The sequence below is a fragment of the Lepus europaeus genome, chromosome 18 (assembly GCF_033115175.1).
Source record: "Lepus europaeus isolate LE1 chromosome 18, mLepTim1.pri, whole genome shotgun sequence".
Classification (NCBI taxonomy): Eukaryota; Metazoa; Chordata; class Mammalia; order Lagomorpha; family Leporidae; genus Lepus; species Lepus europaeus.
Window position 1 is genome coordinate 69,643,052 of NC_084844.1, and position 16,857 is coordinate 69,659,908.

The 16,857-nt window shown below is 40.1% G+C and overlaps 1 pseudogene; it reads right to left on the bottom strand.

Moving 5' to 3' along the window:
* Window positions 1-6,906: 6,906 nt before the first annotated feature.
* Window positions 6,907-8,762, bottom strand: LOC133746968 (dystrophia myotonica WD repeat-containing protein-like; annotated as a pseudogene).
* Window positions 8,763-16,857: the final 8,095 nt, after the last annotated feature.

Genomic DNA, 16,857 nt, shown 5'->3' on the forward strand with positions numbered 1-16,857 from the left:
AAGTTTAAGAACATTTAGAAGCAGCACACCAGAATTTCTGTATAGAGTAAACAAAGATAAAGTGGGTGGAAATCAGTATTAATTTATTTCTTTGAAATGTATAGAAATTTTATTTATTTGGAGTAATCCTGAGCTTATTTGGGGCCACTAAATCTCCTATATGTTTATCATGTTGAAAATCGGAATCATGAAGGATGTAGAATAAAAACACCTGAAAAATCCAAAAGACCAAATGCACAGTCAACAAGGACAAAAAATGAAGAACATTGATATCCAAATGTTTATTAACACATGAAATATGACACTTACACAATGTCCTTTTTGAAATAAAAATTGATCTTTTACTATTTTGCCCAAATTAATTTTTTTAATTAGGATAATATTTGGGTTAATACATATCTATTGGTTGAACAATTCCAAGTAAAATTCAGATAGTTAAATCCTAGGTAAAGATTGTTATACACAACTTATCAATACTTAATACATAGATCACCAACTCTTGTCTGTGTAGGTGCTATCTTCTTGCCAATGCCTTATCAATATCCTTTATATCCTCAGGGCATCTCCTTTGAAGTAGCAATACCAACACCAATGAGGAGGTACAAAAAATATAGCTTGAAAATTAGGTTTAATGAAAACATCATGTGTAAGAATATCTAGTCAATGCCATGGTGCATACAAGCCTTGAAGGAGTAATTTAACCTAACAGTGTAGCCTCACTAATGTCACTTGTCCAGTAGGAAGAAGAATGACTGTCCCCTGGCTAACAGGAATATTCAGGAATAACAGGAGTAATCACCTCAAACTCTCAGTGATTGAAAAACATAATAGCTTATTTTCTGGGAGGAAAAGTCAGTTATGTTCAGATCATACTCTATGACCACTGTCTTCCTTTGAGGATCTTTATCTGAAAGGGTTTACATAAAATGTGTGCAGACCCTAATTTCAGTCTCTAGGGAGACCCTGCCACACACACTGCATTGACACACATGATGTTTTCTCAATGCATCTCCAGGAAACTGCCTCCACATTTACCATGACAATAAAAGAGAACACTTAACTTGCAGTTCAGGGTTGGATTAAGAGAGAAAAATGGGCCATCACAAGAAGCATGATAATCTAATAAATAGGGGTAAGTACAGTGATATACTATTTGGCTTCAGAGCATACTACCAAACTATAGTGATCAAATCAACATAATATGGGCATAAAAACAGACACATCCATATACACAAACAGAACAGAACAAAAGCCCTAGAGGTAAACTCATACATCTATACACAGCTAGTTGACCTTTGACAAAGGTGCTAAGAGCATGAATTGGAGAAAACATGGTCTCATTAAATGGCACTAGAAAAACTGAAGATCCACTGCAGAAAAATGAAACTAGACCTCCATCTCTCAAAATACAAAATTGACTCAGAATGTATTAAATACTTGACTGTGCAACCTGAAACTCTGAAATTCCTCAAGAAAAGAATGCAAATGCTTTAGGACAATGGAATGTCCAAGATTTTTGGATAAGATCCAAAAATACAGGAAGCAAAAGAAAACCATGTATAAATGTGATTTCATTAAATTAGGAAGCTTCTGTACAACAAATAAACAATGCCTGAATGATGAGGTGACCCATTGAATGGCAGAATATATTTACAAACTGTAAATTTGATAAGGGGTGGGGATCTAGACTATATAAGGCAAGATAATAATGGTGATGATTTAAACAGATCCATAGACCTATATAAACATCTTTCACAAAAGACAAATGTCCAGTATGTGTATGAGAACAACTTTGGCATCACCAATCATCAGATAAATGCAAATCAAAACACAGTGAGATGTTACACCATTGCAGTTAGGTTGGCTATTATAAAAAAGACAGACAAAAACAAATGCTACTAAGAATATAGAGAAAAGGGAGTCCTTACACATTGTTACTCCAAACACAAGTTACTATATGGAAAACAATATGGGGTTACTCAAAAATTGAAAGTAGAACTGTCATGTGATCTAGTAATACCACTAATGAATGGATGGATAGATAGATCTCCAAAGTAAATAGAAACACTATGTTCAAGAGACATCTACATTCCCATTTATTGCAGAACACTCACAATAGACATGAAATTGAAACCATCTACACATTCATCAACTGATTAATAAATAAAGACAATTACATTTACATATTACATAGTGTAATATTATTCATCCATGAAAAAAGATAAAATGACATTTTCAACAATGAGGATGTGTCTTTGAGGACATTATGTTAAGCAAAATAAGATTCAATCTCCATATTGGTAATCAGTCTGTTTAGGTATTCTATGGCTTCATGATTCAATTTTGGTAGACTGTGTTCAGGAATCTATCCATTTCTTCTAGGTTTCCCAATTTGATGGCATACAGCTCTATATAGTAATTCCTGATGATTCTTTTGGTTTCTGTGTTATCTGTTGTTACATTTCCTTTTTCATATTTGATTTTATTGATTTGGATCTTCTCCCTATTTTTTATTGGTTAGTTGGGCCAACGGTATATCAACTTTGTTATTTTTATTCAAAAAGCCAGTTCTTCATTTCAATAATTGTATTATTTTTGTTTAAATTTGGTTTATTCTCTAATTATTTCTTTTCTGCTACTTATTTTGGGCTTGGTTTGTTTATCTAGGTCCTCTAGATGAATTGATAGTTCATTTATTTGATGACTTTCCAATTTCTTTAGGTAGACACCAATTGCTATAAACTTCCCTCTTAACACTCCTTTTATTGTATCCCACAGATTTTGATATGATGTATTGATGTCCTCATTCATTTCCAGAATTTATTTCTATTCTGATCTTTTATGATTCAGTGTTCATTCAGAAGTATGTTGTTCAGTCTCAATCTGTTTGCAGATTATTGAGTTGTTAATTTCCAGCTTCATTCCATTGTTGTTAGAGAAGATGCCTGATATGATTTCCATTTTTTGAATGTTCAGAAACTTGCTTTGTGGCCTAGCCTATGGTCTATCCTAGAAAAAGTTCTATGCACTCTTGAGAAGAATGTGTATTCTAAACTGTGAGACAAAAATTCAGTAGATATCAGTTAGGTCCATTTTGTTAAGAGTGTCGAATAGCTCTCTTGTTTCATTGTTGATTTTTCAGTCTAGTTGACCTGTCCATTGTTGAAAGTGGGATGTTGAAGTCCCCTGTTACTGTTGTATTGGAGAATATGTCTCCCTTAGATCCATTAACATTTCTTTAGGTAGGAGCACTTTTTATTATTTTTATACATTTTTTGTTATAAATACATTAATTTATTGTTATAAATACATTAATACATTATAATATATAATTTTATAATAAAATGTAAATTTATATTATATGTATATTTAAATTACATATTATATATTTACATATATTTTATATAATTACAATTATATAAAAAGCTATTTACATTTATTATAGTCACATCTTTATTTGAATTGGTTCCTTAATTTTACATAGTGCCCTTCTCCATCTCTTCTAAGAGTTTTTGTGTTAAAATATATTTTGTTTGATATGAGCATGGCACCACCTGTCTTTTTTTACTATCCATTAGCATGAAATATCTTTTTCCATCCTTTGCTTTCAGTGTGTGGGTTCTTTGCTGGTGAGATATGTTTCTTTTAGGGAGTAAGTAAATGGGTCTTGTTTTTTTTTTTTTTTTTTTTTTTTTTGGACAGGCAGAGTGGACAGTGAGAGAGAGAGACAGAGAGAAAGGTCTTCCTTTTGCCGTTGGTTCACCCTCCAATGGCCGCCGCGGTAGCGCGCTGCGGCCGGCGCACCGCGCTGTTCCGATGGCAGGAGCCAGGTTCTTCTCCTGGTCTCCCATGGGGTGCAGGACCCAAAGACTTGGGCCATCCTCCACTGCACTCCCTAGCCACAGCAGAGAGCTGGCCTGGAAGAGGGGCAACCGGGACAGGATCGGTGCCCCAATCGGGACTAGAACCCGGTGTGCCGGCGCCGCAAGGCGGAGGATTAGCCTGTTGAGCCACGGCGCCGGCCCATGGGTCTTGTTTTTTAATCCATTCACCTAGTCTATCTATGAACTTTACAGTTGAGGTCATTTGCATTCAAGGTTACTGTGGATGTGTAAAATGACATGGCTCAATAAACATTCCTATAAGACATTTAAAAAATAATTAATTCCAATTTTCTCAAGCTATTCTAAACAGTTAAAAGGGAGAGAAACAATTAAAAGGGAGAGAATCCTCCCAAGCTCTTTCTGTGAAGCCTGCATTACCTTAATTCCTAAACATGAAAGAGATACAACAGAAAGTTTACCATAGACCAATATTCCTAATGAACATAGATGCCAAAATCTTCAACAAAATATTAGCTAATCAAATTCAACCACACATCAGAAAGATCATTCACCTGGACCATGTAGGATTTTCCTCTGATATGCAGGGAGGGTTTAGCATTCACAAATCAATAAATGTGATTCATCACATAAACAAACTGAAAAACAAAAACCATGAGATTATCTCAATAGAGAAAAGCATTTGATTAAATACAACATAATTTCATGTTGAAAAATTAAGCAAATTGGGTACAGAAAGAACATTCCTCAACATAACTAAGGCATTTTATGGCAAATGTATGGCCTAAATTTTATTGAACTGAGAAAAGTGGGAAGCATTCTCCCTAATATCCAGGACCAACAAGATGCCTTCATTCACCATTGCTATTTGGTATTGTCCTGGAAGTTTTAGCCAGAGCCATTAGGCAATATCAGAGGGCTACATATTGGAAAGGAGAATGCCAGATTATCCTTTAAAAAAATGATGATTCTATAAGTACAGGATCAAAAAATTCTACTAAAAATAGAATGTCCTTATGTACTAAAGATGGTTGGGGGGCTATGGACACTCCAACCCTGCAGAGGCTCCAACTCCAGGAGGACCATAAAATGATGCAGCACCAGAAGCTCCATTCATCCACCACACCTAAGTTCCTATGGTGTTCATCAGCCTAGGCCTTATGGACAGGCTGGCACCTCTTCTGGTGTGGATCCTGATGCCTACTCATGTTCCAGTTTTGGACTCAGATCATACCAGTTATATTCCCACCAAGGAGCTAAAGCAGGCTCTGTCAATTATTCCTTGTTCAATGACAAGATATGCCTCATGATGATAAACATGTTTGACAAGACCAAGTCAGGCCACATCAATGTCTCTGATTTCTCAACCTTTGGGAAATTCATTCAGCACTGGAAGAACATCTTTCCACAGTATCACCAGACCACTCAGGCTCCATCAAGCTGCACGGAGATGCAGTAAGATTTGTCTCAAATGGGCTACAGCCTGAACCCCCAGTTCGCTCAGCACCTGGTCTCCCTCTGTTGCCTGCAAATCCCACCATTAAGCTTGATGGTTCCATTCAGGTGTGCCCCCACCTGAAGGTGCTGGCTGAGGCCTTCTAGAAGAACGCCACCACTGTATAGTTCTTCAGCTTGGCTTCAAGGACTGTCACCAAGATAGCTTCTCAGATGCTATGACCCAGATCATCTGTAGAGTGGAGTGCTACAGGGGTCTCTTTTAGCTCATTAGAGTGGGAGAAACAAGTGAGCCTCTCTTACTTTCCTGCCCTCTCAGAGATTCTCCTTTGCTTGATGCATCACTGAGAGAAGGGTAGGGGTCTTGTGTCATACTCACCAAATAGTGGGAACCTAGGTTGAGGCCACATAGACAGGGACCTGACTTAGGAGATAAGTGGAAGTTGAAAACCTGACAGACCTGAGAAGTTGAGTGACACGGTCTGGCAACAGGAGCAAGAACTCCAGTCATTACAGTGGGGTTAAGTGACTGGCCAGCTGGACCCTGGCTCTGGCTTTTCTTTCTGTGCCATGAAGCCAGTACTAAGTGTTCAACTGTCTCTTACTGTTAGCACTTATGTTTCCTCCCTCAGACTGTCGTGTCAGATGAACCCAGTTTTACCAAAGTAGAGTTGATTAGGCATGAGAGAGATTTTCCTGTGGGACCAGTATCTTGGATTGCCCCACATCCACAAGCCCTTGAGTTACTTCTCAATACCTAGGGGCTATCATTGTTCAGGGAGCTCAGAACCCTACCTTTTGGGGATCTTTGGCCAGACTACTGCTCTTAGGTCTTGGATTGCTCACTTCCTTGTCACTCTGTGTTCTGCTTTAATCCCCAGGGGACAGTTGCCACATTCCACTGCCAATGATTTTTTTTTTCATTTTCAATTCTCTTTATATACAGAAGATCAGTTTAGTATATATAAAGATTTCAACAGTTTGCCCTCACATAGCAACACAAAGTGAAAAAATACTGTTGGCGTACCAGTTATAGCATTAAATAACAGTGTATAGCACATTAATGACAGAGATCCTACATGATTTTTTTTTTGACAGGCAGAGTGGACAGTGAGAGAGAGAGACAGAGAGAAAGGTCTTCCTTTGCCATTGGTTCACCCTCCAATGGCCACTGCGGTAGGCGTGCTGCAGCCGGCGCACCACGCTGATCCGATGGCAGGAGCCAGGTGCTTCTCCTGGTCTCCCATGGGGTGCAGGGCCTAAGCACTTGGGCCATCCTCCACTGCACTCCCTGGCCACAGCAGAGAGCTGGCCTGGAAGAGGGGCAACCGGGACAGGATCGGTGCCCCGACCGGGACTAGAACCCGTGAGCTGCGGCGCAGGCAATATTTTTTTTTTTAAATTGATTAATTTTCTATGTAATTTCCAATTTAACACCAAGTTTTTTTTTCATTTTTAATTATCTTTATATACAGAAGATCGATTCAGTATATACTAAGTAAAGATTTCATCAGTTTGCACCCACACAGAAACACAAAGTGTAAAAATACTGTTTCAGTACTAGCTATATCATTACTTCACATTGGACAACCCATTAAGGACAGATCCCACATGGGACATAGGTACACAGTGACTCTTGATGTTGATTTAACAATTTAACACTCTTGTTTATGGCGTCAGTAATCTCCCTAGGCTCTAGTCATGAGTTGCTGAGGCTATGGAAGCCTAGCACCTTGGCAGGGTCCAGGCGGCTGCGCAGCATGGCGCCACTGGGCTTGTCCCCGCCGCCACCCCCGCCCCCGTAGATAATGTTGCCCAGACTGTGGTAGCGCTTGTGCTCTTTCTCGGCCCCCCAGTCCCGCCACTCCTACAGCGTGAGCATGGGGAAGCGGCCGATGCTGAATTGCCTGCCGGGCTCTGCCGCCACCTTGCCCAGGGCCCCAGGCCTTGCCACCACCTGCTGGGTGCGGGAGGCTGTTGGAGCGGGACAACGAGTGGGGCAGGGGCCCCAGGCCATGCTCGCCAGCCCATGAGCTGCCGGCAGCTGCCGGCATGGTGCCAGGGATGCCAGGGAAGGTGCGGGTATGGGCCAGGGGTGGGTGTGGTCCCAGAGGCAGAAGTGCGTGTCCTGGCTGGCCTAGCCGAAGCAGTAGGTTCTGGAGCCGGCCTTGGGCAGTGGGGAGACCGGGATGCGTCCGGCAGAGCCTGGGCACCCGGCCGCGGCCTCCCCCTCCTCCTCGCCGCCCCCCTCCCCACCACCGCCGGCTGCCGCCACCTCCTCTGCCCACGTGGTGTAGGGGTTAAAGGCTACAGAGTTGACCCAGGACTTGTGGTCGTGGCCACGGGCCACCATGCGGCCCTCGGTGAAGGACCACACGGTGACCAGGTCGTCTTCACCGCCTGTCACCATGTAGCAGCCGTCTGGGCTCCAGCACACACATAGCAGCCCGCCCAAGTAGCTCTTCACGAGCCCACGCAGGAGCACGGAGTCCAAGTGGAAAACGCGCTGGCAGCCGTCCTGGCTGATGCAGGCCAGCTGCCGGTTGTCAGGCGAGAAGGCAAACTTGTTGAGGGGCCCCTCGCCCACCGCCCACTTGGCCAGCGGGTTGCAGGGGCCTTGCTCTCGGCGGGGTAGGCGGCGAAGCCCTCGCCCTGCCTCAGCAGGCTGTACCGCCAGCGCCGAGGCACAGGATGGCCAACGTGCACAGGTACAGGTGGTCGCTGGCGTGTGAGGCCAGGAACAGGCTCTCCGACTCGGGCACCACTTCAGATACGTCACCTTGGTCTTGTGGATCAGCCGCTCTCCGTTGAAGAGCTTGCTGGTGTCCTTGAGGTCCAGGCACTGCACCTGGCCGGCTGGGAAGCCCACCAGCAGGGAGATGGTCTCCGTGGCGGCGGCGAACTGGCTGAAGTGGCAGGTGGGCTGCGTGCCCTTGTAGCTCCACTTGTCCGTGGGCTTCTTGAGGTCGATAGACCGCTGACTCCCGCGGCAGCAGCCCGCGTAGAAGTTCAGCTCGCGGCCCAGGTTGAAACAGACGCGGGCGCCCGGGCGCCCAGCCCCGCGGGCATGGCCGGCGGCTCCCGGAGGCAAACGAGGCTGAGGCACTCGGCGGGCAGCGCGGGTGCGGGCCCAGGGCCTGGGGCGGCAGGGAGGACGCGGGGTCCCCGGCGCCGGGCCGGAGGCGGAGGCAGGGCCGGGAGGGAGTTGCAGCGGCTGGGGTGGCGCCAGGGTCTGGGCGGAACCCGGACCGGACCGCGAGCGGCGCCCCTTCCGCGCTGTGGGCCGCCCAAGGCATCCCCGGCCCGCAGCCCCCGGGCCCTACCAGAAGCCGCGGGACCGCGCTGGAGAAGTTGGGGTCGTCGCCCCGGAGACGCCTCTTCCATTCGAAGTTGAAATATTTTTAAAATTAAGAGATATGGAGCACAGAATGAGAAAACCTATCAAACCGCACGTCTTCGGAGCATGCAGGAAATACTTTACATGAAAGCATAATGACTCTGCTTCTCCAATCCCTCTAGCCCAATGCAAGAAACAGTATGTCCAATGCGTGCCAAGAAGAGTGAGTGACAAGAAATCTACATACAGAGTATAAGGTATGACTTCTTAATGGAAAATAGATATAATTATAAAACTTACATGGGAAAAAGATGATTGAATAATGAATAACTGGACTAATAGATGAAAAAGAGAAAACGGAGAGCCTTGAATACTATCTTTGAAGTACTGAACACAGTCACTACTGCCCTGCACTTATCCAGAAAGATGAGCTGTCGTTATTGACAGTGAAATGAAACCAAGAGATCTTCCTAAGAGGCAGGGCATGATTTCAGAAGAATGAGAGGCAAAAGAATGGTGAGTAGTAAATAAAATGCAAATTACATCATCATCTGTTTGAAATAATAAACCTAATGGCTAATTTGAGGGGCTGAAAAAAAGAACTAAAATTCTGAATAAAAGCAACTCCAAATCAGAAAAGCAGTGATTACATTTTAAGTGTTCTAACAATCCCTGCAGTCCTGAGGAAAGAAGTACAAATAATTTAAACTTTTACCTTATTTAGAAAAATCTGTATGGTAAATGTTCCAAGATAATGACTAGTAATAGAAACAGTAAATATGCATCCCCAAAAAGGAAAGGAGAAAGACCCCATAAACTAAGTAACAAAATAATTGCTAAAATAACAATAGGAAAAATGGTAAAATTTTCTCAAAATCACCCAAATGGGTTCATTAGACAAAACTGAACAGTTTTTAAAAAAGGCATTAAAATACAAAGTGAAAAAAAATGGTTGTGAAAATATTGAAGTAAAGAACTTAAAATATATTTCAGGACAATATTTTAAAAAGAAAGTCACAATCAATATATCAGACAAAACAGACTTTAAGGAAGACAAATATTTTTTGGGGAAAAAATAATCAACACATAATGACAAAACTTTTATTCACTAGGAAGATAGGATCTCAACTTAATGCTCCAAGTTACCTGAAAATATTTAACTCAATTAAAGAACTAAACTACTGCAAGAAATAAGTAAATCTAAAATCCTAATGGGAAACTTTATTGCATATCTCTACTGAAAAGCCTTAAGCACAACAACTTGGAACCAAATAAGAAACAAAGAAACAAATTCACATGAGTACTGTGTACATACACATAAAATACACAGCACTTGAACCATTCAGTAATATTCACATTCTTCTCCAGCACTCCTCAAACCTTTACAAAAGCCTATCATGTGTTGCACCATAAAGAATGCCCCCACAATATCACAGAGACCCTGTGTTTTTACTGGTGTTTCAATTTAGTCAAAACAAAAAAGATCATATATACTTCAAAATTATTAAATATTCCAAGTAAAACATAGATCAACATTGCTCCTCAATTAAGCTCTTCTAAAAAACAGAGTAAAAGCCTATTATTTCTAGTTTAAGAATAAATGCATTAAGATATATTTCATTTAAGAAATAGAAGTGGTAGAACTGAAGTAATGTGACCATAGGGGAAGGGATTAGGATGACAAATGAAACTGATAAGGCTGTATTAGCCATTCTCTGCAACTTTACTTGTCAGTTCTGGGCACATATCCTATTGAGACCTTAAAATGATTTTTAATTTTTTATTTCTTTTTAATTGTTATTAATATGAAGAGAGTATATTTCATGTTTTTCATATGTATAATTCTTTTTATAGAAAGCTTTTATTTAGTCAATATAAATTTCATAAGTACAACTTTGGGATTATAGTGGTTCTTCCCCCAATACCCACTTTCCCACCCCCAACCCATCCCACCTCCTACTACCTCTCCCATTCCATTCTTCATAAAGATTTATTTTTAAATTATCTTTATATATAGAAGTTCAACTCTATACTAAGTAAAAATTTCAACGGTTTACACCCACACAGACACACGAAGTATAATGTACACTTTGAAGACTAGTTTTACCATTAATTCTCATAGTACAACAAGTTAAGGACAGAGGTCCTACATGGGGAGCAAGTGTACAGTGATTTCTGTTGTTGATTTAACTGACACACTTATTTATGACATCAGTGATCTTCATAGGTATAATTCTAAGAAGATAACCATACTTCCCCCCTCCCTCTTCACTCCATCATTCCCCCTCCTTCCTTACTTTTTCCCCTTTAACTTTCACAAAAACATAATTTCAGTCCACTCTATAATTGTAGGCCTAAGGCATCACTAACCATAATATTGAAGAAGTCAAAAGTATAAAGATCACAGTTCCACAAGAGTATAAACAAGAGCTAAAAACTACAATCAAATCATAAGATGTCCATTTTGATCCTATACAATTTCTTTGAATTTTAACTGGTAAATTTAAAAAAAATTGAAAAGTATATATTGTTCTACAGAAACCAAATGTAAGCCCCAAATTTTTCTAATATTCTAATAAATTTAATTAGATTCACTCCAATTCACTTGCTTAATGACAAGTGTCACTTTATTGTGGATGATTGAGCAGAGTTGCAAAACCATACAATAAAACTTATAGATTGATTTGATTATTTTATGGAATAGTGAATCTTGAATGAAAACTGTTAATATCAGATGACACAATTTTTTAGCTCACTTAATATCTGCCTTCCAGAACATTCTCCCCTATCCCAGAGGGTTTGTTAGTATCTGAAACTTCTAACTGGAGAGTAAATATCTTCTCGGATTAAGAATGCTCTGTTTATTGACCCAGCTTCCTGCCTCCTTTTTCTAATCATCACTGGATGGATCCTGGATTACTTGGGGACCTTTGGTTCTGATTCTTATTCAAAGTTTGCCTCTATAGAATTTTTTAAAAAATGTCTCCCATGTCTCTCTCATTGAAGACATCCTCAATCAATTGGTTCTTTCTGCCATTTCCAGTATCGATTCTAGATAAACCTATTGTTTCTAGTATGTATGTCACTAAAGGCATTTCAGTTTCATTCAATGTACCCAATACACTGTTACAGTAAGCCATTGATAATCTCCCAAGATTTCTGTTCCTTTTGGATTTCTCAAAACAACATTCTTGTGACTTTATTGAGGCATCAAATGTTGATAAGTTTGAAACCAATCAAATTAGCTTCTACCCATGAAAATAAAAGGTCAAATATGATACCGAAAGGGGGTATTTTTACCTACTTGAATGATTTTTTTAATTAAACTTTTATTTAATGAATATAAATTTCCAAAGTACAGCTTATGGGTTACAATGGCGTTCCCCCCTCCCAAAATTTCCCTCCCACCCACAACCCTCCCCTTTCCCGCTCCCTCTCCCCTTCCAATCACATCATGATTCATTTTCAATTCTCTTTATATACAGAAGATCAGTTTAGTATATATTAGATAACGATTTCAACAGTTTGCCCCCATATAGTAACACAAAGTGAAAAAAAAATACTGTTGGAGTACTAGTTATAGCATTAAATAAGAGTGTACAGTACATTAAAGACAGAGATCTTACATAATATATTTTTTAAAAATTAATTAATTTTCTATGCCATTTCCAATTTAACACCAGGTTTTTTCTTTTTTCATTTCCAATTACCTTTATATACAGAAGATCGATTCAGTATGTAATTAGTACAGATCTCATCAGTTTGTACCCACACAGAAACACAAAGTGTAAAAATACTGTTTCAGTACTAGTTATAGCATCACTGCACATTAGACAACACATTAAGGACAGATCCCACATGGGATGTAAGTACACAGTGACTCCTGCTGCTGACTTAACAATTTGACACTCCTGTTCATGGCGTCGGTAATCTCCCCAGGCTCTAGTCATGAGTTGCCAGGGCTATGGAAGCCTTTAGAGTTCACTGACTTTGATCTTATTCTGATAGGGTCACAGTCAAAGTGGAAGTTCTCTCCTCCCTTCAGAGAAAGGTACCTCCTTCTTTGATGGCCCCGTTCTTTCCACTGGGATCTCACTCACAGAGATCTTTCATTTAGGTCTTCTTCTTTTTTTCTTTTCCATCGTATCTTGGCTTTCCATGCATACAATACTCTCATGGGCTTTTCAGCCAGATCCAAATGCCTGAAGGGCTGATTCTGAGGCCAGAGTGTTGTTTAGGACGTCTGCCATTCTATGAGTCTGCTGTGTATCCCACTTCCCATGTTGGATCTTTCTCTCCCTTTTTGATTCTATCAGTTACTATTAGCAGACACTTGTCTTGTTTGTGCGATCCCTTTGACTGTTAGACCTATCAGAGCCATCGAATGTGAACTGAAATTGATCACTTGGACTAGTGAGATGGCATTGGTACATGCCACCCTGATGGGATTGTATTGGAATCCCCCGGCACATTTCTAACTCCACCATTTGGGGCAAGTCTGATTGTGCATGTCCCAAATTGTACATCTCCTCCCTCTCTTTTTCCACTCTTAAATTTAACAGGGATCACCTTTCAGTTAAAATGTAAACACCTAAGAGTAATTGTGTGTTAATTACAGAGTTCAACCACTAGTACTAGAACAACAACAACAAAAACAACAACAAATACTAAAAAGGATGAAGTATTACATTGTACATCTAGAGTCAGGACAAGAGCTGATCAGTTCATTGTTTCTTTTAGCGTCCATTTCACTTCAACAGGTTTTCCCTTAGGTTCTCAGTTGTCACCGATTAGGGAAAACAAATGATATTTGTCTCTTTGGGACTGGCTTAATTCACTCAGCATGATGTTTTCCAGATTCCTCCATCTTGTCACAAATGACTGGGTTTCATTGTTCCTTACTGCTGTATAGTATTCTATGGAGTACATGTCCCATAATTTCTTTATCCAGTCTACTGTTGATGGGCATTTGGGTTGGTTCCAGGTCTTAGCAATTGTGAATTGAGCTGCAATAAACATTAATGTGCAGATGGCTTTTTTATTTGCCAAGTTAATTTCCTTTGGGTAAATTCCAAGGAGTGGGATGGCTGGGTTGCATGGTAGGGTTATGTTCAGGTTTCTGAGGAATCTCCAGACAGACTTCCATAGTGGCTTAACCAGTTTGCATTCCCACCAACAGTGGGTTAGTGTCCCTTTTTCCCCACATCCTCTCCAGCATCTGTTGTTGGTAGATTTCTGAATGTGAGCCATTCTCACCGGGGTGAGATGGAACCTCATTGTGGTTTTGATTTGCATTTCTCTGATTGCTAGTGATCTTGAACATTTTTTCATGTCTGTTGGCCATTTGGATTTCCTCTTTCGAAAAATGTCTATTGAGGTCCTTGGCCCATCTCTTAAGTGGGTTGTTTGTTTTGTTGTTGTGGATTTTCTTGATTTCTTTGTAGACTCTGGTTATCAACCCTTTATCTGTAGTATAGTTTGCGAATATTTTTTCCCATTCTGTTGGTTGCCTCTTCACTTTCCTGACTGTTTCTTTTGAAGTACAGAAACTTCTCAATTTGATGCAATCCCAAATGTTAATTTTGGTTTTGACTGCCTGTGCTGCTGGAGTATTTTTCAAGAAGTCTTTGCCTGTACCTATATCTTGCAGGGTTTCTCCAATGCTCTCTAATAATTTGATGGTTTCGGGTCATAGATTTAAGTCTTTAATCCATGTTGAGTGAATTTTTGTGTAAGGTGATAGGTATGGGTCTTGCTTCAAGCTTCTGCACATGGAAATCCAATTTTCCCAGCACCATTTATTGAATAGACTGTCCTTATTCCAGGGATTAGATTTGGATCTTTGGTCAAATATAAGTTGGCTGTAGATGTTTGGATTGATTTCTGGTGTTTCTATTCTGTTCCATTGGTCTATCCATTTGTTTCTGTACCAGTACCATGCACTTTTGATAACAACTGCCTATAGTATGTCCTGATATCTGGTATTGTGATGCCACCGGCTTTGTTTTTGTTGTACAAGATTGCTTTGGCTATTCGAGGTCTTCTGTGTCTCCATATGAATTTCAGCATCATTTTTTCCAGATCTGAGAAGAATGTCTTCGGTATCTTGATTGGTATTGCATTGAATGTATAAATTGCTTTTGGGAGAATAGACATTTTGGTGATATTGATTCGTCCAATCCATGAGCATGGAAGATTTCTCCATTGTTTGGTATCCTCTTGTATTTCTTTCTGGAAGATTTTGTAGTTTTCATCGTAGAGATCTTCAACATCTTTGGTTAAGTTTATACCAAGGTATTTGATTGTTTTTGTAGCTATTGTGAATGGGATTGATCTTAGAAGTTCTTCCTCAGCCTTGGCATTGCCTGTGTATACAAAGGCTGTTGATTTTTGTGCATTGATTTTATATCCTGCTACTTTGCCAAACTCTTTGATGAGTTCCAGCAGTCTCTTAGTAGAGTTGTTTGGGTCCCCTAAGTAAAGAATCATATCATCTGCAAAGAGGGATAGTTTGAATTCTTCCTTCCCAATTTGTATCCCTTTAATTTCTTTTTCTTGCCTAATAGCTCTGGCCAAAACTTCCAGAACTATATTGAATAGCAGTGGTGAGAGTGGGCATCCCTGTCTGGTACCAGATCTCAGCGGAAATGCTTCCAACTTTTCCCCATTCAATAGGATGTTGGCTGTGGGCTTTTCATATATTGCTTTGATTGTATTCAGGAATGTTCCTTCCATACCCAGTTTGCTTAGAGTTTTCCTCAAGAAAGGGTGTTGTATTTTATCAAATGCTTTCTCTGCGTCTATTGAGAGAATCATATGGTTTTTCTTCTGCAGTCTGTTAATGTAGTGTATTACGTTGATTGTTTTGTGAATGCTGAACCATCCCTGCACACCAGGGATAAATCCCACTTGGTCTGGGTGGATGATCTTTCTGATGTGTTGTTGCATTCTATTGGCCAGAATTTTATTGAGGATTTTTGCATCTATGTTCATCAGGAATATTGGTCTGTAATTCTCTTTCAATGTTGCACCTTTTTCTGGCTTAGGAATTAATGTGATGGTGGCTTCATAGAAAGAATTTGGGAGGATTCCCTCTTTTTCGATTGCTCTGAATAGTTTGAGAAGAATTGGAGTTAGTTCTTCTCTAAATGTCTGGTAGAACTCAGCAGTGAATCCATCTGGCCCTGGGCTTTTCTTTGTTGGGAGGGCCTTTATTACTGTTTCAATTTCTGTGTCAGTTATTGGTCTGTTTAGGTTTTCTATGTCCTCTTGGCTCAATTTAGGTAGGTTGTATGTGTCCAAGAATCTGTCCATTTCTGATAGATTTCCCTGTTTGCTGGCATACAAGTCCTTGTAGTAATTTCTGATGATTCTTTTTATTTCTGTGGCGTCTGTTGTTACGTTTCCCTTTTCATCTCTGATCCTATTGATTTGGGTTTTTTCTCTTCTTTTTTAGTTAGTTGGGCCAATGGGGTGTCAATTTTGTTTATTTTTTCAAAAAACCAGCTCCTCGTTTGGCTGATTTTTTTGTAATTTTTTTTGGATTCAATCCTGTTGAATTCTTCTTTGATTTTAATTATTTCTCTTCTCCTACTGGGTTTGGGTTTGGTTTGCTGCAGATTTTCTAGATCCTTGAGATGACTTGAAAGCTCATCTATTTGGTGCCTTTCCAATTTCTTGATGTGGGCACCTATTGATATAAACTTTCCTCTTAACACTGCTTTTGTTGTATCCCATAGGTTTTGGTATGTTGTGCTGTTATCCTCATTTACTTCCAGAACATTTTTGATTTCTCTTTTAATTTCTTCTATGACCCGTTGTTCATTCAGGAGCATGTTGTTCAATCTCCATGTGTTTACACGTGCTCTAGGGATTCCCGAGTTGCTAATTTCCAATTTCATTCCTTTATGGTCTGAGAAGCTGCATGGTATGATTCTAATTCTTTAGAATTTGCTGAGACTTGCTTTATGGCCTAGTATGTGGTCAATCCTAGAGAAGGTTCCATGTACTGCTGAGAAGAATGTAAAGTCTTTAGATGTAGGATGAAATGTTCTGTAGATATCTGTTAGATCCATTTGGGCTATAGTGTCATTTAAATCTACTGTCTCCTTGTTGATCTTCTGTCCTGTTGATCTGTCTATCTCTGAGAGTGGATTATTGAAGTCCCCCAGTACTATTGTATTGGGGTCTAAGTCTCCCTTTAAGTCCCTTAACAAGTCTTTT